Source organism: Sus scrofa, chromosome 6, assembly GCF_000003025.6.
Source record: "Sus scrofa isolate TJ Tabasco breed Duroc chromosome 6, Sscrofa11.1, whole genome shotgun sequence".
Classification (NCBI taxonomy): Eukaryota; Metazoa; Chordata; class Mammalia; order Artiodactyla; family Suidae; genus Sus; species Sus scrofa.
This window is the reverse complement of record NC_010448.4, coordinates 146,700,868-146,726,055: the sequence shown is the minus strand read 5'-3', so window position 1 is coordinate 146,726,055 and position 25,188 is coordinate 146,700,868. Positions and strand designations below refer to the sequence as shown.

The 25,188-nt window shown below is 40.1% G+C and overlaps 1 protein-coding gene across 2 annotated transcripts in view; it reads left to right on the top strand.

Moving 5' to 3' along the window:
* Positions 5,951-25,188, top strand: part of PDE4B (phosphodiesterase 4B) — a 552,844-nt gene continuing 533,606 nt past the window's right edge. The window contains exon 1 of one of the 2 annotated variants that reach the window (XM_021093170.1): positions 5,951-6,101. The gene's annotated coding sequence lies outside the window, so the exon portion shown is untranslated. 2 annotated transcript variants of the gene reach the window in all.

Here is a 25,188-nt window from a genome sequence, read left to right as displayed (position 1 = left end):
TCATATTATATCTGATGACTTTTCAATTTATTTTATTTAATATTGAAAGAACTGGTAATTATTATGATTTTCAAATCAACCAGTTTAAAAATTCACTGAAAAGCTTGTGACCGTCTCCCAGAGGTAACCCCTTTCGTTCATTGGGTTTCCTTCAGAGATTTTTTAAAGTGCATATTCAATTCAGACAAATACATATTCTTAGTTTTATCCCCTTGTTACCTAAAGGTAACCTATGGCTATTTTAACTTAATAATACAGCTTAGAAAAATTTCCATATCAGTACACTTCCTCTTATTTTTTATATTTGTATAGTAGTATGCCATTGCATAGTTGTGTCTCTGGTAAAAGACATTGTAGTTTTTCCAATCTTTTCTTTTTTGGCTGCACCCACAACATGTGGAAGTTCCCTGCCAGGAATCAAACCTGCCCAACAGCAGGAATCCCCTGTGCCAAGGGAACTCCGAGTTTTTTCCAATCTTTCATTATTCCAAACGATGTTGCAACAAATAAATTTCTATATATCCTATTTTATATGTGAGTCAATTTTAGTAACCGTCAGTATACTCAGTCAATACACTCAATATATTTAATAACTGAAGTATATTAAAAAATGAGACTTGTGGGTCAGAGTGTACACGCATTTTTTATATTAATCTATATGACAAAATTGCCTGCCTTAGGAGTTTATTTCTACTCCCACCATTGATGGCTGAGAGTCTACCAAACTTTTGAATAGTTTATACTACTTTGTCCTTTGCCTTACTTATGGTGCTTGGCCATATAGAAGTTTTTTTTTTTTTTTCTTAATCAAACTTCAGCATATGTTAATGACTTTTGGATTTAAGAGTTTTGCCCATGTTTTCTTCTAAAACTTCTCTTGCTCTTCTTTTACATAAAATTTAGAATCAGCTTTCTGGTTTTGTTTTGTTTTTTAAATCTGTTTGAGAGAAATTACTTAAAATTTAAAAATTAGTTTAGGATTAATTATTTAATTATTACTATAATTTAGGATGTTGAATCCACATGTTCAAAACCATGGCATGTCTTTCCAGGAATTCTCATTTTCTGCTGTGCCTTTCAGTAGTCTACCAAAGTTTTCTGTAAATGGATTTATACATTTCCTGTATAAGACTGTGTTTTCTTAGATATTTTATGGTTTTGTCACGAATCTAAATAAGATATTTTATTCATGATATGGTCTATCTGGTTGTTTCCTGTATATTTAAAAGTTATTTTTCTTTATATTGATATACTGCTTATTGTTTGTAATAGTTTTCAATTCATTTGCTTGAGTCTTCCAGATATACTCTCATATTTTCTGCAAATTGTGGTGGTTTTATAGCTTTAATTCATGAAAAATGGCCATACATTAAGCCATAAAAAATTTAATAAACTCTAAAAATAAGGAATTACAAACACCATTCTGTGATCACAATGTAATAAAACTAGAAGTCAATGGAAAAATCAGAAAGACAAAAATATCTCTACCTACAAATTATAAACAAAAATTTCTGTTACATATTTGTGACCAAAAATCGAAGGATTTTTAGAAAATAATGATAAAAATCACTACTTACCAGAATTCTGTGACATAGCATTAGCTTAATTAATTAAATAAGCATCAGCTCAGAAAGGTAGAAAAACACTATTAAGTAAAAAGAAGGAAAACGGAAAAGAACTAAGTCATTTAGAAGAAGAAATAAATGAGCTAGGAATGTGACTAGAATTAATACATAGTTCCAAGAGCTGGCATTTTTTTTCCACTATAAAAATAAAATATCTAAAATACTGTTAAATTAATCAAGAAAAAGATAAAACTACTATATATAAAATAGATAAGCAACAAGGATGTATTGTACAATGCAGGGAAATATAGCTATTCTTTTGTAATAACTTTAAATAGAGTATAATCTGTATTCTTATTGAATCACTATGCTATACACCTGAAATTAATATAATACTGTAAATCAACTGTAGTTCATTAAAAAACAGAAAGAAAAGATATAAATACTAAAATTAGAAATGATTAGAGTTTAAAACGTAGAAAAAGAGAATGCTAATATAATCCTAAGGACTACTCTAATCTACTATAATTTATTTCTCCATTTTTTGCTCCCTCCCCAATAGAACAATTTAGTTTCTCCCTAGTGAGAGAAATTAAATTCTAAGGAATAATATAGCTTGGCTTAACCATTATAAATCAACTTTTCTTGGTACATGGTGTTTATAGTCAATATGTGGACTCAAATTTTTTTTTTAATTTCAGAGAAGTTCTTTCATAATTTTGTTTGGAACTATTTGCTCTGTCCCATTGCTAAGGTTTTCTTCTTTATGGACTATGACTATAGGTATGTTGGTGCTGCGTTATCCTTCTTCTATCACTGTTATTTTCGTATAATACTTTAAATATACATATTTCTTTTCATTTTCATTTACCTTTGGCCACTCTTTTATATGTCTTCCCGGTTTCTTTCTAATCCACAGTGCTTATTCCTCTTTGTGTTTCTTCTAATTTGTGCTGTCTTTATTTCTGCGATGATTTGGTTCTTCTTTCTTCTTCATACCCGATTTAAATCAGCTCATTTCAGCCTCATCTCTTTTCTGTATTTCCTCATTTGTGCTTTGTTATCTTCCATAATAGATCACATGGCTTTGCTAACATAATAGTAAATATATTTCATTTAGGGAGGCAATATAGCTTAATGAATGAGTATAGACATAGGAAGAGGCTGAGTGAGTTTCAATACTGGCTCTTCCTCTGACTAGCTGTGTGATCTTGAACACGTTATTTAACTTTTAGGTACCTTAGCTCTTTTCATATGTATAATGGGAATAACAATGATCCCGAATTCACAGAGTTGTTTTGAGAATGTGAGTTCATATCTGTAAAGTTGGTTAGAATATTGCCTGGCAACAGTAAATACTATTCACGTATTATCTATTAGATTTTTTTATTTCATTGCAAAATATATAGTCACAGGTTTCATTGGCTCTGTGGCAACTTTATCTCTAAATTTTGATGCTTCTTTAAAAAAATTTTTAATAGTATCATCGTATTCTTTTAGTAGTATCCTTGTTTCCTTTTTGTTCCAGCCTCTTCTTTCTCACTCCTCACTACTGAATAAATTATATTTTTCTGGTCAGTCATTGTAAAAAGTCCTGACATGGAGGATTTAATGTAGCTCTCCTGTTCTCTCAATCAAAAGCTCTTACTTTCTATGGAAGATCGTTAACGACCTCCAATAATGACACTGTCCCATATCCATGCCCTCCCTCATTGGCTCTAGTCTTAGCTGTATGACTTGCTTTAGCCAATGGGATGTTAGCAAACATGACACACGCAGAATTCTGAAAAAGTTTTGAATACTGGGGCCTGCTCCCTTTCTTAATGCTGGGAACACTTTCACCTCCATATGAAACTGCCTGAGCTAGTTTTCCTGAAAGAGGTTCCAGGGGTCCAATGCAAGCCATTCCTGCTGAGGCCCAAATACATGAGTGAAACCTGCTGACAACCCTATGGAACAGCCAACCCGGTTGAACCCATCCCAATTTGTCACTTCATTGAATTGTAGGCAGATAATTGGTAGCTTCTTAAACCATTGTTTTAGGTAGTTTGTCAAACAGCAATACACTACAGATTCACTTTTCTTGTTGCCTCTAACAAGGCTCAAACAGGCTGCTTCCAGTAATTATAGCTTTTCTGTAAACTTACTCCCTTTGAGTCTCTGCAGTAAATTTGGTTCAGGAGACCTTTTGCTAACAGCTCTGTGCTCCCTAGTTCTTCCAAACAAGCAATAGGGCTTTCGCATCTTAGCGTGATTACCTCATCTTTAAGGATTACAGTTTTACCGACCCTGAGATCTGCCGCTACTGGGTTCCCTGGAAACACTTTGCCTCTTATCCCCATCCATGCATGCCTCTTCTACCTGACATGTTCTGCTCTTGCTCCAGTTTTTGAGAGACACAGCTACTCTTGCCTTTTATAGAGCCCCTCACTTTCAGGAATTATATACATTTATAAATTAAAATATTTTTCCTGATACTTTCTGATGTCCCAGCTGGCTCCCTTGACTCTCCCTGAGCCTTTTCCACCTGACATCTGCTCAAACTGCCTCTAGCAATCTTTACTTTAGAGGAACTTTGGAGTTTATGAGTAAATTATGTACCAGTTTGCTGATAATGGCATTTAACATTTTTTCCTCATTCTTTTTGTAGTTTATATAATTTATGAGTTTATGAGTTAAATCTATGTAAGTTTGCTGAAAATGGCATTTAACATTTTTTCCCCCATTCTTTTTGTAGTTTATATAATTTCTAATGAGAAATAGGAAAAATGTTTAGGGAGATGACATCATCTTCATGCTGAAGTTCATTTAATTTCTTTTTAGCAACAAGACTCCTTTGGACATCCTTTTGAGGATGATATAATAACCCTGGGTGCTTTAGTAATCACTAATACTTCTCAAAGTTCTAATGTTCAGAGAGGGGGAGCATGCCACTCAAACAGGTTCTTTTTTTCCTGGATTGAATCACAATTTAGGTTCCCATCCTACACTCTATTCGGGAAACTGCCTCTTTATATTTAATGAGTCTGACTAATTAATCGTCACTGTAGTTCATGAAAAAGAGATTATATTGTCATCATTTTACAGAGACTGTGTCAGAACCATGACTGCATTGAAGGATTTATTGGCTTCCCTCCAGATGCTGACTGCTACCATGTTATTAATTTTGTCTTTGTGCTCAATTTCAAGCTAAGAGATTAGGTTGAAGGTATAGGGGAATGCAAAGCATCAGGACCAAGAAGGCAGGGTTTCACCTGTGGAGGACTGGGTGTGCTACCTTCCAAGGGCCAGTGTTTGAAACCGTTTCCTCCACAACTGTAAAGAATTATGGGTAACCAATAGAAGGTTATTGCTGCCTCTTTGGCATGCTCCTGTGTGCCGTTTAATGCACACTTCAGAAGGGATCTAATTTCCTAATTTATATCCCCCTCTAACTGGAGAAAATTCCCCCCACTAATGTAATTGGTATGTGCTTCTGTTATGTACTACTTGTCTGTTCCTAGTTGAAAGCCCTGTTCTGATTCTGGGCTTTCTCCCTCTAGGCTGGGAGCGACTTGGGTGCAGGAACTGTGTGTCCTAATCATTTCTATACCCCAGCATTTGGCCCAGTATTTTGTGCTTAGCGCAAAATGGGTATGCCCTAATGTTTATTGGTATAAACTGAAAAACAGGCCGATTTTATCCATTAAAGCCTTTCGGGACCCTGGTTGTAATAGCTCAATAGGCAAAGTTACTGCATCCCTATTTTTCTCATTTCTTTCCCTTGCCGGCTTTCTTCTCTCTTTCCAGGACTGCAAGAATCGGACAACTGGGGAAAAGGAAACCTGTTTCTCACATTGCCTCCTCCCATCCCCGTCCTCCTCAACTCCCCCGTAGCTGGGAGGCCTCTGCCCAGCTGTGTTTTTTCAAGGTGAGGCGGTCTGGCTCCCAGGTGCCTGCTGCTGGGTCACACAAATTCCCAAGTTGTGGGACCTACTCCTAGGGTATCTTGGTGCGGCATCTTCGCGGTGGGGATCTGACGGGCTGGCCCAGTAGCACCGCACTGATCCACTCCAGGAGCTCCTTTGTGCAACAGGAGAGCAGCAGGCTCTTACCTTCGCACCGGCTCCTTCCACCTAATTGCCCCACTCACTCCCTTGCCTCCCTCCACCCCGAGCTCTGCGTGCTCTCCCTCCCCATCACCCTTTGTGCAACCCTCGCCTGCGGAGCTTCTAGTACTGTATTCGTGGCAGATGAAGAGCGAGTGACTGACACGTTCCAGGGACGGCGAATCGCAGCGAGCGCGGGCGGCGGGGGGAGGGTGCGTAGTGGCAGACGGCCGCTGGGATTATGAATGGGGGCGGGGGGAGGTGCCAGGGAATGTGGGGTTCAAACCAGGATTTTCGGCATCCGGCTTTGGCTAGGCACTCGGGGCTGTGCGTAATCCTTCAGCTCGGGTGGGAAGGGAGATGCCGTGAGCTCCCGGCTGAGAGTGAGGGTTATTTTGCAAAACTCCTTTGGTCTTGTGCCGGAGGAGTACTGCGGGCGCTCGGCAAGGTAGGTGGGAGAGGAAAATAAGCGTGTGGGGAATCAGGGAAGAGGCAAAGCCGGCTGGGGACTGTGTGCCTTGCTCCTTAGAATTGACAGGTGGTGGCCTCAGCAGTTACAACCTACTACACAGCATCTAGTCCTTGCAATACGGTCCAATTGTTATTCCCCGCACCGGGCTGAAGAGCGCAGCGCGGCAGACCAAGTGCCTGCCGCCGGAGAGCTGTTTCCTAGGGTGGGGGTGGGACTGGGGGTACAGACAAGGGGTATCGGCGGGCCAGCACGGGAGAGAGGAGCTCAGGGACGCGTCGCGGCCGCCCGAGACGCCCCGGCGGGGTCCTCCACGCCCGGCGGTCCGCGCGCGCTCCGCAGCCGCCCCCGGCTCGTGCGCTCCTTTCCCGGGCTCCTGGCCCTTCTTCGGCGGCTGCAGGCTTCGGCGTCGCCAGCCTGGCGGCCCGCGAGCTGCGAGCCAGCGTCTCCCCACTGCCTCTCGAGCCCCGGGCAGCGCGGAAGGCTCCGTCGCCCAGCTGGACGAACTGCGCCGGGCGGCGCCGGGCCGGAGCCGGGCCGGAGCTCGGGCGTCCAGAGCGCGGCGGCCGAGGCGGTGCACCCGCGGCGCCGCGGGCAGGACGAGGGCTGCTTCCGCGAGGGTAGCCTGAGGTAAGGGCTGCCCCAGAGGCTGCGGGTCTATAGCCTCCCTTCTCTAACTTCATCGTACATGTAAGCCGAAATGGAGAGTGTGGGTGCCATGGGGTGATGCGGGGCGCGGGGGGAATGGGGCCACGCAAGGATGGTCGCCTTGACCGCGTCGTTCCTACCCGTTGTAGTGAATCCACCAACCGGCCCTTTTTCTTCTCTCGCTCCTTCTTTGCCTCTGTCTCCTACCCTGGACTTCTTGGCAAGTCGCTGGGAAGGAGGAAGCCAAGGGAGGATGGAGAAAGGCAGAAAGAAGGATTTGCCCAAGAGTCGATGATGGATTGGCGCATGGAGCCGGGTGATTGACAGCAGGCGGGGGGTCGGGGGGAGCCTGAAGTACCCAAGAGTTTGCAGGGCTGCGGCCTCAGGAAGGTCCTGCCAGCCCGGTGGTTGGGGCCCCAAGTGGGTGTTTCCAGGCCACGGCTTAATGAAGGCTCCGCTAGGAACTTTTGGGAAGCTCTGTCTCATGTTTGGGAAGGGGTGCCGAGGTGTGTTTAGGGCCTGGCCCTTTCTAGCTGCACGAGTGTGTGTGGTTTGCACGCGCAAGCGCCCGCCTGTGTAGGGGTTCCCCCCCTTCCCTCCTCTTCCATCTTCCTGTTTGCTTCCTTCCTTCCCTTTTTCACGGACACTTCCCCCCAACCCCCTCCAAGTGCTATACTTTAAAAAAAAAAAAAAAAAATCCAAACCTACAGTAGTCAATAGCTTTAAAGCAGTATAAAGAAGCGAACACAGAGGAATAGCTCTTAAATACAGTGTGGTTCATTTTAAGGGCAAAAGTATGTGTATATAAATGACATACTATATTATATATAGTATAATGTATAATATATACACGCCTGGGGTAAATTTAAAGAAATACTCCAAGATTCTTGCCTAAAATTACATTGACATTATGTTTACATCACTTGTATATGATGTTACTAAACAGAAATGATAAATCTGTGCATTTTGTGTCTTAGATCTGTATGAGATATAACTGTTGGTTGTATCACATCCATCTTTTAAATTCAGAGGTTTCTGGCTACTTGAAAGCCCTGGGCTACAGGGTAAGAATAAAAGGCACAGTAAATTTTTTAAAAAGTACGGATTTTTTTGTTTTTTTTTTCCTTAGCAGACCATCCACCTTTCCCATTTTCTTTTTACTAAAAGCTGGCTGTTTTGCCAATAATTGTTACAAAACCAAAAACAGTTTGGGGACTCCAAAGTATTTTTACCTAGGCCTGAGGTGTAGGGAGAGGTCTGGAAGTTATCTGTGCATGAATTTGACAGGAAGGTGGATAAGCCAAATTTCAGTTCAGGTGAAAGGAAATTCAGTTGCATTCTCCTGTGAGGGTAGCTCATTTGTCTTCTGACACCCCAAGAGAGAAATCCCCTTAAGGTCAACATGTGTCTTCAGCATAACAATGGTCTATTCAACTGTTCAAATCAGTACTTGCAGGACTTGGCTAGTAACAAATTTGCTGGCTGTTTCTGTCCTTTTTTCTTCTTAAAAAACAGAATCCCATTAGAAAACATAAAGTTGTTAAGTGGACTGGACATGTTGAGATGGCGTGATTGATACATAGGGGCTGTCTACATAGCTATCATCTCTATTTCTCATTACAGTTGTGAGCTAATCAGTTTTGCAGTGTGTCTACTTGTATTTGTTTCTCAGCCAATTTGCTTTTTTAGTTTATTTCTGAATTGAATTGAATTGCTCTAGGGGGGTACCCATTTGGGCCTGCTTGTTTCTTTTGAATCGAGTTGGTTTTGATTTAGGAATAAGATATCAATCATATATGATTTTCTGATCTAGGAGTCTTTTGCCTGCCTAGAGACAGATATTTAATAATAATGATATGCTCAAGTAAGGGTATGAGTTTGATAAAAATATTAGACACAGAAATGGTATTTTCATTTTGGTTTACAAACTGAAGCTTTAACACTGGGAGGGAATAAAGAGTCCCAGGTTATTCTTCCTGTCTTATTTGGTCTTCTTTGATTAGGGAGCTAGAGGTATATTATGTAGTCTTGAGTTGGAAAGATTTTAGGACTTAGAAATTTGGATTTATCTTTTATTACTAGGGTATAAGTCTTCATTACTCTCTCCAAGAAAATCTGAGCACCAGACTTTGGAGACGGTGTGGGGATGTTGTTGATCACAGGACAAATGGGTTCCTTTGAGCAGTGGTTTGGGCAGTCAGCTTGTGGTAATATGGCAGACACTGAGAGGTGCCAAACCCTACTTCAAATAAGAGCTCGATCTCCCAGCTTCTGGTAGTCCTGTCAGCAGATAGTCTTCAGGGGTCAGTCCCTTCAAGGATTGCCTGAACTGTGGAAAGCCCCTTTGTTCAATGTCCTGCCACTTTCTAGGGCAGCTCACATCCAATGGCTGATGCATGTGGGAGTGTAAAGTCTTGGCCATCTCAGCTCAACTCTAGATAACTGAAGGACCAGTCTGGCTCTGGAACCTGCCATGGGGCTTGCATTGCAGCACCACGTCTCCATTTGCTCATTTCTGCTTCCTTTCCCATTCTCAGATGTTGATAGGAAGGCAGTCCTTAGTAACATCGCATGCTTAACTTCATCTTAGGGTCCCTGGGGAAGCCATCCTGTAACAACCTCCTTCATGCATGTTCATTTTGCCAGTTTTAATCATCTGTCTTTTAAAATAAAGTGTCACTTCCCGTTGGAGGACATTTCCATGTCCCTGCTCCTCTTCTGCCCCTCCTTGTTTTACTCTTCTTTCTTCTTATTGCACTTAAATAATATCCAATAGTAGTAGGTAGTTTTATGTTTTCAACATTCGTTCTTTGTCTCAACTGATGATGTCAATCAAAATATCTACACTTCTCTTGAATAATCTTTTATTATTCAAGGGCCTTATAATTCTTATAATTATTCTCTTGAATAGTCTTTTATTACTCAAGGGCCTTATAATTCTGATCATAGTCCATGTTTCATGTTGTATAGTGATGTAGTATCCCCACGTTTTTTTATAGCCACCATGTCATTTTCGTATAATTAGGCTTTTCTTTCTTTTTAAATTGTTTTTACAGTCGGTGCTTATTATTTAAATTTACCCACATTTTCTGTGCTCACTGTTGCTTCTTGCATCCGTCTGCTTCCTTCTGGGTTCAGATTCTTCCTTATAGAAGACCATAGTTGTTTGGTAAGCATGTGCAGGTGATAAAACTTATGTTGCTGTTATTGTTTGCTTGAAACTGTATTTCATCCTAACACTTGAATAATAGATTATCTGGGAGCAGAATTCTAAATTGGCAATTATTTTTTTTCATAATTTTGAAGATATTATCTTCCAGCCTCTATTATTGGTGAGAAGTTGTTTCTTTGTTTCTTTTAAGATTATTCTTTGTCTTGGCATAACATTAAAAATAAACTTACTTTAATTTAAAAAAAGATTGCTTTTTGTCTTTGGAGTTCTGCAGTTTTACTATGGTATGCCCAAGTGTGGGTTTATTTTTTATCTTTTCTTCTTGGGATTTCTTATGCTTCTTTAATAAGAGGAGTCTTTTGTTTCTTGAGTTATTAAAAATTCATAGCATATCTCATCATATATTATCTTGCTTCTATTTTCTCTATTCTTTCCACTGGAATTCTTTTATCTATGTTGGACCTTCTTGTTTTCTCTCTCATGTCTGTTACCTCTGTATTAGTTTCAGTTAGGATATCTTTTTAAAAGCATTTAGAGAAGTCCCCATCATGGCTCAGTGGAAACGAACTTCATTAGTATCCCTGAGGATTTGGGTTACATCCCTGGCCTCGCTCAGTGGGGTTAAGGATCCAGCATTGCTGTGGCTGTGGCGTAGGCCAGCAGCTGCAGCTCTGATTCAACCCTTAACCTGGGAACTTCCATATGCTGCAGATGGGGCTCTAAAAAAAAAAAAAAAAAAAAAGAAAGGCATTTGGGTAATTATTCAGGATTTTCCAGATAACTAATTCTTTCTTCATTGATACTTATTGTTTAAATTGTCCATTGAGCTATTATTTATTTTTCCATTTCTAGAAGTGCTATTTGATGCCTGTTCATATCTTCCTGTTTTTTTCTCTGAGGTTTTTTACTTTTTTATTATGGATTCTATCCATGTTTTGTCTCTTTAATAATTATCTTGGTACTTGGAGTTCCCATCGTGGCACAGCAGAAATGAATCCAACTAGGAACCATGAGGTTGCGGGTTCGATCCTTGGCCTCGCTCAGTGGGTTCAGGATCCAGTGGTGCCATGAGCTGTGGTGTAGGTCGCAGAGGTGGCTTGGATCCTGTGCTGCTGTGGCTCTGATGTAGGCCGGCAGCTGCCCCACAGATTGGCCCTCTAGCCTGGGAACCTCCATATGCTGTGGGTGTGGCCTTGGAAAAGACACAAAAACAAACAAACAAATTATACGGGTACTTATTTTATGTCATAGATTGTTTTCTTACTTGAAATTCTTCCAGGAGTTACTCATCCCAATGGTTGGGTCAGTTGGTTCTTCCAGAAATATATGTGCCCTTAAAGGAGAATCCTTTTCTCATGTGGTTTGTTATTTGGATTATGAACTCATCTTCTGCCAGGTTTCTGCTTTTGGTTTTTCCCTGTAGTAACCATATTTTTCCTAGTTTTTGAAAATTTCCCTGAAAAGTGATATTGTGTTTGTTTCTGTGGATTAGTACGGGGATTTTGCTGGTCTGGTATCAGTCAGATTAAAAAAAAATTATTGAGGTATAATTGATGTGTAATACAGTTGACATTATATTAGTTTCAAGTGTATAGCAAAAGGAGTTGATATTTGTATATATTATAAAATGATCACCACATTAAGTCTAGTTAACATCCATAGAATTAGCTTTCACCTTACTTTCTTGACTTGAGATCTCTATACTATGCAGGTAATGTAAATTTAAACTGTGCCAAGTGGATGTGGTTTAGGGGTTTAATTCAAAGAATCTGTTTTTTTTTTTCTTTTTCTTTTTCTTTTCTTTTCTTCTATCCAGAGCCCCAGGAAGAGACAAGCTTTCTGCTGCTTCCAGGCCAGACTTACAGTCCTTCTTAAACTAAATGGGTAACTCTTTCAGGGTTTTTCTTTAGGCAGCAGCCTCAGCTGCAGTTACCCTCTTTTCATGGGCTCCAAACCAAGTCTCCTGTCCTTAAACATATCTGAAATCTTCCAGTGCACACCCTCAGCAAATGGAAGGTCCCAGGCTAGAGGTCAAATAACAGCTGTAGCTGCTGGCCTACACCACAGCCACAGCAACGCCAGATCTGAGTGCCTTCTGCAACCTACACCACACTTCATGGCAACACTGGATCCTTAACCCACTGAGCACGACCAGGGATGGAACCCGTGTCCTTGTGGATACTGGTCAGATTTGTTACTGCTGAGCTACGATGGGAACTTTCCCCTTCCTCCCTGCTCTTCTGATAGCTGTTCCCTTTCTGTTCTGACAGCTACAGATTACCTTTCTTTTTGTCTTTGAGCTTGACTGTTTAACCTATTTCAATTTCTTTGGTCTTTAAAAAAATCTAAGTATATATGTGCTTTTAGCAGAAGAGCGTTTGATGCACTTGAACTCAGTCTGCCATGCTAGTGGCAGAGGATGTCTTTTTGTGACTAGGTGTATTCTTTTCAGTTCTTTTCTTTTTCTCAACGTGATTTTTAAAAGTTAAATTATGCTAGTCTCCTTGTCTTTTTTTTTTTTTTTTTCATTCTTTCTTTCTCCGACATTAACATTTGTGTTGGGACCAGGACCATTGTCTTAGAGAGTGTGTCGGAGTAGCAGTTTATCTAATGGCTTATTTACTCGATTAAGGCTCAGGTTAAACATTTTTAGGAAGAATAATCCTACTGCATCAGAGGAGGAGAGCCTGTCTGTCCCGTTATTGGTGACTAAGATCAATGGAATGATGGTATCTATGAAATTAATTCTTTCTTTTTACCCCCTTGGAGGAAAATAATCTGTAATATATACTCTGTAAAATGATATTTGGGAACTATGCGAAAAACCAGCTTCCGCACAACTTTCACTCAGTATGGTTTAATTAAATTTTAAATTTTGAGATCATTGTAGATTTGCATGCAATTGTGAGAAACAGTACAGATAAATCCAGTGTACCCTTCATTCAGCGTGCCCCAAGAGTAACATCTTGGAAAACTATAATCCAGCATGACAACCAGAAATCTGACGTCCAGCTCTTATTCCACTTCAGCAGTTTTGTACTCCTTTTTTTACGTGTTGAGTTCTATGAAGTTTTATCACATGGGTAGGTTCCTGTAGGCACCACCACGGTCAGGACACAGAATAATTCCATTACCACAAGGAGCCCTTGTGCTGCCCTTTTTATAACTGTACCCACCTCCCTCGTGCTTCCTGGCTCCACTGCTCACCTCTGACAGCCACTAATCTACGCTTTACAAATCTGTCATTTCAAAACTGTTATAGAAATGGAATCATATAGTATACAATCTCCACTCACCCTGATTCCCTAGAGAGTCATTCAAGATGTTGTGTGTGGCAGGGGTTTGTTCCTTTTTATTGCTGAGTACTATTCTGCGGTGTGGGTGTGCCATAGCTTGGTTAGGCATCGAAGAACATTTGGGTCGTTTCCAGTTTGGGGTTATTTTTTTAAATCTTTTTAAAAATTATAGTTGATTTACAATGTTCTGTCAATTTCTGCTGTACAGCACAGTGACCCAGTCATACTTACATACACATTCTTTTTCTCATATGATCTTCTAGCACAGTCTTTCACAAGGGATTGGATATAGTTCCCTGCTCTGTACAGCAGGACCTCATTGCTTATTCATTCTAAATGGAATAGGTTGAATCTACTAACCCCAAACTCTTAGTCCATCCCACTCCCCACCCCCAGCAACAACAAATCTATTCTCTATGTCTGTGAGTCTCTTTCTGTTCTGTAGGCTCATCTGTGCCCTATTTTAGGTTCCGCATATAAGTGACATCATATGGTATTTGTCTTTTGCTTTCTGACTTGCCTCGCTTGGTATGGGAATCTCTAGTTGCATCTGTGGTGCTGCACATGGCATTATTTTGTTCTTTTTTTATGGCTGAGTAGGAAGCTGGTATGCACAGGTATGTACAGGTATTTTTGTGGATGTAAGTTTTCATCTCTCTGGGATAAATGCCCACAGGTGTGATTGCTGCCTTCTATGATAACTGCATGGTTAGTTTTATAAGAAAGTGCCAAACTGTTTTCCAGAGAGGCTGTCATTTTTCACTCCCACCAGCAATGTGTGAGTGATCCAGTTTCCCTGCATTAATATATTAGAGTTTCACCCTGCTATTTTATTATGTTTTCTTCTTCTTTTCTCTTTTTCTTATCCCTTATTTCTCTTTTCTTGCCTTTCTGCCTTGAACATTTTGTAGGAGTCCGTTTTGATTTATTTATAATGTTTTTGAGCGTATCTCTTTGTGTAGTTTTCTTGGTGGTTGCTCTGGCTAATATTATATGTATTTAGGTCTCTTTTCTCTCTCTTCTTTTTAGATGCTGTTGTTTTAAGTACAAGACAGTGTTACATTTTTTGTTTCATTCACTGGATAGGATTTAGACAGTTCTTTTCTTTCAGCATTTGAAAAATGTGTCACTTTCTTCAGGCCTCTATGGTTTCTGATGAGAAAATTGTTGTCATTTGAATGGGTGGTCTGCTAAAGGTGATGTGCCATTTCTCTTGGGCTGGTTTTCAGATATTTGCTTTGTCTTTAGTTTTTTAGAAGCTTCGTGATGATGTCTTGGTATGGATTGGTATGAATTTCTTTGGGTTTATTCTGTTTGAGATTTGATCAGCTTCTGAAATCGATAGGTTTGTATCTTTCACCAAATTTTGGAAGTTTCCTAGCATTATTTCATTATTTCTTCAAATACTCTTCAGCTCTGCTTTCTCATTCCTTCTGGGATGTGATGATATGAAGGTTGGCTCTTTTGTTATTGGCCCACACAACCCAGATCTTCTGTTCTTCTTTTCTTTCTTTCTTTCTCTCTCTTTTTTTTGGGGGGGTCTAGTTTCTCTCCGTTGTTCAGATTGGATAAATTCTACTGGTCTGTTCTGACGTTCGCTAATTCTGTCTTCTGTCATCTCCACGACTGAGCCCATTCAGGGAGTGTTTTATTTTGGTCATTGTATGTTTTAGTTCTATAACTGCCATGTGGTTCTTTTTAGAACCTATGCCTCTTTGCTGAAATTTTCCTTTCTTTTTTTCTTTTTTCTTCAGAGAATTTGAATTTGCTTGTTGAAGCATTTTTATAATGGATGGTCTAAAATTCTTACTAGATCGATCTAACATCTGTTCACTTCCGTGTTGGTGTTAGTTGACTGTCTTCTCTCTTTCACGTTGTAATTATATCCTGGGCATTTTGGCTACAGGGTTAAGAGGCTCTGGATCCTACTGAAATCTTAGACTTCAGCAGACACTCAGTCACTCCATTGAGGTTTAGCTCAGGTCCTGGGTTACTTTTGTGGGCTGTGGTTTCTATGGCAGTTTCATTTCCTGAGGCTTTATGGTGCGGTGTCAGTCGGCTTGGCTTGTCTGGTGCTTCTGGATCTCCGGGTGAACCCTGCTGATGCCCCTGGAGGGGGCAGAAGGAGCCCGCCCAGGCCAGTCCCCTGGTGCTTCCAGGTGAGGGAGGGGATTTCTTGCTGGGCCTGGAACTTGTTGTGCCAGGATTCCCCCTGCCCGTGCTGTGAGGCCATCTGGTGTTGTCGGCTGGACCCAGTAAGAAGCAGGGGAGGAATGTAAGCCTACCTATCACACCTCATGCTAGGTGAGGGGGTTGGGAAACTATGGGCCCAGGGAACTTACTGTTGAGCAGGGAGTCCTGGGTGCCCTGTTGATCGTTTGGTTCAGGGCCATTAACCAGGCCACCTCCTTTTCGCTGTTCTGAGCCCTCTTTTGGCTGCCTCTTTCCTTATTGTCAAAATTTATATTTATATTAAGTGGGAAGGAGGTAAGCGTGTACCATCTGGTCTGCACCGGAAGTATATGCTTTTTACACTCTGGTTTAACTCCTCATCCACATTGTCTGTAAGCAGCTATGGTTGAAAATACTAGTTTGACTTGTGTTTCCCTGTAATTTGCATTTGTTTCGGAGACACAGTATAATCTCAGTTTAAAAAATCAGTACATGTCTTGTTTAATTTAATTAACATTACTGTAATTGGATAATGAAATGTTAAGTCACAGCCCAATCTAAGACAAAAAAATCTATGTATACTATATTTTCCGCACTAAATATTTTTCTCTAAGTTGTCTTAAAGCATTTGAAAAATATTAGGACTGTTTATAAAACTGTTGCCATCTCTGGGAGATTGCTAAAAAAAGTCCTTTTATCAGATGGGCTTTAAACAGTGGAGGAAATAAATGACATTATTTGCACAAGCAGCTTGCCCATATTTTGTGTAGATTAAGGGTTCTGTTTTTGGCTGTCCTGGTTTATACTACAGTGCTGACTCTTAGCATTTCATTTTTAGAACCAAACGTGACCTTGGAGATCACCTATTTCAATCCTAGTGTTTTATAGTTAAGACAACTGATACCTTGAACGATCACAAGAAGATTAAGCTCATTTAATTCAATAAGGGCAGGGCTTAGTTTTATGTTTTCTTTAAGAAATCAGAATAACTTTCTTTTGAGAAGCCTTAAAATTTTATATTGAAGAGTTCCTGCTGTGGTGCAGTGGGTTAAGGATCCCGTGTTGTGTCAGCAGGGGCTCAAGTCACTGCTGAGGCTTGGGTTGGATCCCTGGCCATGGAACTTCCATATGTCACAGGTGTGGCCCCAATTTTTTTTTCTATTGAGGCATGATGTTTCTGTACCCTTTTCTAAAGAGGAAATAATACTTTAATAAGTTGGGATGGCATGATGGTACTTTTAAAAATATCAGCATGTTGGAAAGTCTGATGAACACATAGACCCCCCCATCCAGCAAAATTACCATAAACTCAAAAGTTTGCATACAATATTGAAGATTTTTGAACTCCTAAGGAAGACCCCTGGATTCTTTTTGTGTTGTTTGTACAGTGTGATATCTGTGGTTGCTCTTTGCTGGGGAAAGTGACTTAAATGCTTTCTTTTAGAGTCAGTCTCAACTTCAAAGGCTGTGGCAGTTGTCCTGGGCACAGTGCATTGGTGTGCTGAGGAATTTGCAGGTTCTGGAGAGTCGGCAAGTGAGGTGGTTATAGTGGGGACAGCAGGTGTTAAACAGACTGGAGGAAATAAAAATAGGCATCTCAGCCTGCAGTGCTTTCTTCCTCGATGCCCCCCGCCCCTGCCCCCCCACCACACATACACAACATACACAGAGCTCAAGCTTCTTTGGAAGGATTCTTCTGCTGCTGCTGTCTGCCTTCTCCCTCTTACTCTATGAAGAAAGATTGCCCTTGGAGAAAATTCTCCCTTCTTCTAGTAAGGCTTCTTTGGTGGTCATTTAAACCTCATTTCACTCATATCAAAGGTTATGGGCTGAAGAAAGCATAGCGTGCCATATGATGTATTTACTTTTTGGGAGTAAGAAAAAAAAAGACACGTACGGGGTTTGTTTTTAATATTACGGATCAAAATACTTTAAGAGCAAAGAATGATAAATGTCTCTGAATTCAGAGTTGAGGCAGTAAGGACAGTATTTGTTAGAGTAATTGAAATTACTTTTAGGAAGCTACACATATATACTTAAAGGGAGCTACTGTATACTTCTCTGTAACTGATACATCTCCCTGAATGAGAAACATCACCTTGAAATGATTTGAAGTGCCATGATGAATTCTAGGGTGAAAAACTCAAGGTAGAAAAGTAGCTTGTAGAAAAAAGAAATAATGGAATGACAGTTTTTTTTTTTTTCCCTAGTGCTTTTACATCTTTTAAAAGACTGAGAAGAACTTGTTTTTAGGGTTGTTCTTTGATAACTGAATAAGTGAGGACTGGGAATCAGAAGCCTTGAGTGCTTGTTCTGCTATGACACTAAGTGGGTAAATGACATCCCCTGTGTAAGCCTCAGGGTATAAGATGCAGAGGTGTGGTAATTTCTAAGATTCTTTCTAGCATTGTGATTTGGTGAGATTCTAGATTAAGAGATATTATTTGACACCACGTTAGGGGAATTAATTTTTTTTTTTAGATTAGAAACACTTTTTGATAAGCTTTTGATAAGCTGTGTAATTAAGTAGAGTCAGATCCACATGTTCTGCATCTGAGGGGTTCTGCATCCATGGGTCAGGTTCTGCATCCGAAGGTTCAAACAACCATGGTTGAAGGAGGGCTGACTCTATGGTGTTATGTGGGACTCGTGGATCCTGAGGTCCCACTGAACTATGCCATTCTATAGAAAGGACTTGATCATTGACAGATTCTGGTATCTGTGGGAGTCCTGAAACCAATATCCCTCCAAACGGGGGGAACACTGTATTATTCAGAAGAAAGGGCTCCAGGGAACCTTTTTTTTTTTGAAATTCCTTGATTTGGTTGGAAATTTGCAATAATTGAAAGAGGTCCTGGTTGGGTTAGGACTACCCACCTGTATGGATACAACACAGCGCAGTTTGAGGAACAGACACTTTAAGTGGATGGTGATCATGACAGTAGTGATGATGCTGATGTGGGTGGCTCTGCATTTAAATGCCTGGAGGGACGGAGTTCCCGTCGTGGCGCAGTGGTTAATGAATCCGACTAGGAACCATGGGGTTGCGGGTTCGGTCCCTGTCCGTGCTCAGTGGGTTAACGATCCGGCGTTGCCGTGAGCTGTGGTGTAGGTTGCAGACGCGGCTCGGATCCCGCGTTGCTGTGGCTCTGGCATAGGCTGGCGGCTACAGCTCCGATTCGACCCCTAGCCTGGGAACCTCCATATGCCGCGGGAGTGGCCCAAGAAATAGCAGCAACAACAACAACAAGACAAAAAAAAAAAATGCCTGGAGGGTAGTGATCTTGCAGATTGCACATTCAGCATCCATTTGCCCTCTTTCTTTTATCTTCCTCTATACGAGTATACGCGTTGGAAAGGAGTGATCCACATTACAAAGACTGGATGAGAATTTCTGGGGACTGCTTCCGTTTTTGAAAAGGCAGTTTCTCAAGGAGAAGCCTCTTGTCTTTGGCCCTCATCACCTTTTTGCTTTGCTGCGAGCAGCTCTCTTGCGAGCATGAGGAATAAAACCACACACGTAGGATGATGAAGCAACAAGCAAACTAACAAGATGTAGCCTGGATTTTTGATGACATCTTAAAGTAGATATATCAGCTCTGCACTGCTTACCTCTGGTCTTATTATTCCGTGAGAAAAAAAATAAAATAAAATGCTTAACTATTTCTTTCACTTGTTTTTAGGATTTTCTTTTACTCCCAGGCAAACACATTCCCAGCTGCATATGTACAGTGATTGTTATAACTTTTCATTTTACATTTTTGAATGTTAAAATTAGTGTGTATAGATCTTTATAATTACTAATCTCAGACGGCAGAATTTAGGCCGGTTTGTATAAATATTCTCATTCTGGGGAAGCTGGGGTATGAAAATTTTGGATAACTTGTAAAATTTTTATTACATTGTTCTAGCATGAAAAATAGGGTAAGACTCCAGGAGTCTCTGTTTTATATTGCTCAGAGACTATTGCAGATTTTATTCAATGAGCAAAATTTATGTGGGGAAAACTATTTCTGTGAGTCACACCTCCTACTTATCTATAATCTTCAGTAGATGGGGTACAGTTGGAGAGTACCAATGAGTCCTGAAAAAAATGTTTTCCTCACTTGATTTATAGGCAAAAATGTATGGCAGATATGGCAGATTTATAGGCAAAAATGTATGCCCTCTTTACTGTTTAGGGTTGTGTCCTTCTGACTTCACACTTTCACATGACTGAGAAATACTTTAAAGCTGGACTTTAAAGAAGGTTGGCCATTCACAGTAAGTGTATATAAATGATGGAACAGTTTTTTGGTGTGTCATAGCATCTGTGCACTCTTCGTTTGGATTTGCCTTTCAAAAGTGTAGGGAATTGATTTTTGCATTTAGCCATGTGATGGGAGAAAAAGAATTCAGTTGGGGGTATACTTGTGTCATTTTATTAATCAGGATTTGAGAGTAAATGAAAATTTGAGAGTAAATGAAAATTTGACCTGTAATACTATGAGTATTTTTTGTACCATGCAGTGAGATGGTACAAGGCTGGAGCAACTGCAACATCCTTGAGGTGATCAAGAATTTAGGCTCCTTCTTGCTTTTGGCTGTTTTTTTGTTTTTGTTTTTGTTTTGTTTTGTTTTTTTTTGTTTGATTGGTTTTTTTTTTTAGTATTTTTTTATTTTTTTTAGGGTCACACCCAAGGCATATGGAAGTCTCCAGGCTAGGGGTCGAATCAGAGCCTTAGCTGATGGCTTACACCATAGCTCACAGCAATGCTAGATCCTTAACCCACTGATGGAGGCCAAGGATTGAACCTGCGTCCTCATAGGTGCTAGTCAGATTTGTTTCCACTGAACCACCCTGGGAACTCCTGGCTCTACTGTTGTTAGTGTATGGCTTTCCTTCTCTTGGTACAGAGACTTTTAGTGAGCCTCCAGGCATGGCTTCTGTGCTGCAGGCAGGAAGAAGGGGCTGGACAAAGGACGGCCCGCACCCTGTGATAGTCGTTTTCATATGGAGAATGTTTGCTTCCGGGAAGATGCATCTGGTAGACTTCTACTAATATCTCACTGACCAGATCGATGACAATGGCCACCTCTAAAGACAGGGAGGCTGAGAAATACCGAGCTAAATTTTTTTTTTTTTTCAATCTTGGAAAATCAGTACCTCCCCAAATGCCAAGATTCTATTTTTATTAAGGAGGAAGGGGAGAGTGCATATTGAGTAGACAGCCATCATTGCCATTGCGTATCAAGACAATTCCTCAGCTTTACAAATGTTACAACAAACTTTTGTTGTGCTGTAGCGATAACATATGATCTGGAAATTTCTTAAAATGTAACAGTTTAAAAATAGTTATTCATTATTACTTGCCTTGAAGCCCTAGAAATTAGTCATTTAAAGTTTTGTTTCCATTGTCACTTTGTGTCAAGATAGCTGACTGATATATAAAACTTAAAGTATATATTAATAGTCATTGGTATCAAGCTAATTGGGTAAAAAAGGTTATGGTTTCCTTCTATAACATATTTTAGTGTGAAATTCCGAGAAATCAGTGACAATGTTTTATCCTATTCATTCAAGAAATACTGTGCTTGATTTTTTTGTTTAAGTTTGCATTTATATATTTTGCGCTATTTTGTTGTCCTAAAATTTTTAATGACATCTGTGACTAATATCAAAGAATGGAGAGTTATCTTAAAAAGAATAAAATTGGCTGGATTCCCGTATTTCTACTTTGCTCTTCTCATTCAAGATATTGACAGAAATATCCTGTAATTGAGGGTTTATTTTCTAGTTGATGTAGGCACTCTCCTTAGAAGCTGTTTATCCACATCAAGGATAATGGATCTTTTCGAAGTAAGTTTTTTTTTTTTTTTTTTCCATTTAAATAGGGTGAGGCAACTGTTCTTACCACACTTCAGAGAGATAGTACAAAGATAAATCAAATAATGGATTTAAAGTGCATTTTTCCTCCAAAAGAGGTGTTATATAAATTCTATTAATAGTATTAGTAATGTGCAAATAAGATAATGGTTGAGCATTTCCAAGAGTGAGTATCATAACTGGGAATTATGAGTGCGGTATCCAATGCCAGTGTTTTTCAAAGGAGAGCAATATAGCAACACACTTTTACATTCTTGCGTTGAAATATTAAAGGTAAATCTCATCGTGGGGGGAAGACAATGTGCAGAAAGAGTTTCAGAGAGAGGGATTTATTGAATAATGCAATATAGTAATATGTTTTGTCCAGCTATAAAAAGGCTTTGGGTCTCTTTAGTGGTTAAAGAAATGTGAAAACTCTGATTAAAATGTGAACTCTGGTTACAACCTAGAATAGAACTTTCAGTGTCTCTATATTAAAAACAATGAGGCTCTGCTTGACACATAAAGATCTTCAAAGAAGGCTTTTGCAATGTCTTCAATAAAGGTTTCTCTTATCCCCCCTGACCACAACTCACAACTCTTTATTCCTTGAAAGACCATTTGAGGAAGGAAGTAACTGCCATGCTTTTTATGTGGTGGTCACCACTAAAGATGAATCACACTGTAAGGTGATAAGAACCCTTAACTTTCAGCCCAGGGAGCAAGGTTCCTATCTCAGGTTTATTTATCTTTGCAACTGGGAGAGGTTTTTTTTTCTTTTTCTTTCTTTCTTTTTTTATTGTTTTGTGTGAAAAACTACCTTTACACCAGCCCTATCCATATGCTGTGGGTGTGGCCCTAAAAAGACCGCACCCTTGGTCTTTGTCTTTTAAAGGTCATCGTAGCATATAAAGCAGCCAATTGGAGCTTCCAATTAACATGAGAGAGAGTGTTACCTTTCAGAGAAGATAAAAGTCAGCTTTAAGAAAACAAATTTGATGTTTTTGGTCTTTCAGGAATGCAATAGATGTGGACACATTTATGACATTGCAAATTATTTTTTTGTCTCTCTTTTTTTTTTGTTCTTTCAGGGCTACACCCACAGCATATGGAGGTTCCCAGGCTAGGAGTCTAATCCGAGCTGTTGCTGCCAGCATAGGCCACAGCCACAGCAACACCAGATCCGAGCTGTGTCTGTGACCTTCACCACAGCTCACAGCACCGCTGGATTCGTAACCCAGGGAGTGAGGCCAGGGATGGAACCTGCAACCTCACGGTTCTGCTGTGGCACGACAGGAACTCCTGACCCTGCAAATTTACGGTTTGATAGGCCATCTAAGAGCAGTGGTCCCCTGTTGCTGTGGTGTATCCTTCTCCATCTCTGATTCCTACTTCCTAGAGGCATTGCCTTCAAATAGCTTACTGTTTCTTCATGTTTGCCTCCATTTTGTGAGAACAAGATGCTTATGATACTATTTCTTGATGTTTTAGTTTTCTTCTGTATATAGTTATTTCCTGTGCTGGATGATGACACACATACATTCGCCTACTGTGCTTCCTCAATTTAATTTTTAAATTGCTCTGACTGTAACTATCACTCACAGCTGAATCCTTTGGCATATTGTGATATGATTACATTTCCTCTCTTATAAATGTTTTTTATTTTCCCCGTATTTTATAACCGTTTTCATTATTTTGTTTTGCTCAGTTTTCAAAGTCTCTCTCACTAGTTTACCCTCAAACTTGCCATCTAAATTGTAAATCTCTTCTTAATATATTTAGTTTAATCAGGCAACCTATACATTCATCTTTTTCTTGGCCACATGCATCCCCAAGCTGTTCATACATTTGCTCAGTGTTGTCATCTTTTTTTTTTTTTTGTCTTTCTGTCTTTTCTAGGGCTGCACCCGCGGCATGTGGAGGTTCCCAAGCTAGGGGTCTAATTGGAGCTGTAGCCACCGGCCTACACCAGAGCAAAAGCAACGCCGGATCCCAGCCACTTCTGTGACCTACACCACAGCTCACGGCAATGCTGGATCCTTAACCCACTGAGCAAGGCCAGGGATCGAACCCGCAACCTCATTGTTCCTAGTCAGATTCATTAACCACTGAGCCATGACGGGAACTCCCCATTAGTGTTGTCATTTTGGAATCTTCCTTTTCCATCTCAGTTGGGCTGGGTAGGCTCCTCTTAGGGCAGTCTTAGGCTGAGAGAACAAGTAGTCCATAAAAGTGTCATGGTTCAGATACAAGGGAAACATGTTTCTCACTCATGTAACACTACCGAGCACTTCCAGGTGCATGGCGGGGTGGGAGCTGTGATCTGCTTTTCAGGTGAGTAGAGTGTGGTGCTGTTTCCTGCAGTCACCCAGGGACCCTGTTAGAGGTACTGCTGTTTTCTGTGCATGGGTTCCACAGTTGTCATGGTTGACTCCATTCACTCAAGCATGGAGGTGGTCCCGGGAGTGTCTCACATCCCTCTCACTGGGATATCATTGTAGATAACTCAATCTTGTGGCCAAGCCTCATTGCGAAGGAGGCTGAAATAACGTCCTCTAGCTGTGTGTCCAGAGGAGAGGGGATGGGTTTTGGTGGAGAGCTGATAGTATCTGCAGTGCAGCCGTTATGCAGATTTCTTCATCTCTTTCTTACTTGGATCCCTTGTTTTCCCTTATCTCTTGCGTTTCCTCGATTTAGTCTCTTGTTTTGATGAAGGGAACACATCCTCTAACGTCTTCTTAAGAAAGGTAAAAGTGAAGCTTTTGAGATGATTTATATATGAGAATACTTATTTTTTATTTTTTTAAGGGCTGCACCACAGAAGTTCCCAGGCTAGGGGTCGAATCAGAGTTGTGGCTACTGGCCTACACCACAGCCATAGCAACAGCAAGGTGGGATCCGAGCTGCATCTGTGACCTACACTACAGCTCACGGCAATGCTGGATCCTCAACCCATTGAGCAAGGCCAGGGATCGAACCCGAGTCCTCATGGATACTAGTTGAGTTCGTTTCCACTGAGCCACAACGGAACTCCGATATGAGAATATTTTTGTTGTTTTACATCTGGAGGATAATTTTTCTGAATGTAGGATTCTTGTTGGAAGTCATTTTCCCTTAGCATTTTGATAGAGTTATTTCATTATCTTCTTGATGCCATTTCAGCCTTTGAGAAGTATGATGCTATTCTGAATTTTAATCCTTTAAATGTGAACTTTTTTTTTTTTTTTCTAATTTGAAGCTTTTAGTGTCATCTGATCATCTTTGGGATTTTGAAATTTCAAGATGGCGGGCCTGGGTGTAGGTCATTTCTAATTAATTGTGTGAGGTAATACAATGGATCTTCTCTTTCTGGATATTTGCCTTTTAGTTCTGAAATTTTTTTCTTATATTTCTGATTTGATCAATTATAGAGTCAACTCCCCCCTACAATTTAATCTCTTAAATCAGATAATCAGGATACATATTAAATTGATGGTATCTTATTAATAACCATCAATCAGGTGGTAGTCATGGCATGGCTGTGTAAAAAACATTCTGTTGACACTTTCTTGTATGACTAAAAAAGAACCAGCATCAAAGAATCTTAGTTCCTGTGAAATATTGTAAATTCTTTCATTCGGTTTTCTTGGTTGCCTCTTTCTAGAATTTCTGTTACCATATTCCATCTAATCTAATCTGCTTTCCATTGTAAGATACACCATTATTTTGTGTATCACTAAGACAAATATACTTGCAATTAAACTGTAAAAATGTTTTCATTATCATCTAAAGTGTAAAGTTTATTCTGAAGCACAGAATATGCTTAGACTTAATTACATGCAAAATGTATCACGTGTATCATATATTTTTCATGTGGGTGCATAAAAAAGAACAGGCACTAAAATAAATTGGGTAAGTTATTCTGAAAACTTATTCAGATTCAGAATTCATCTG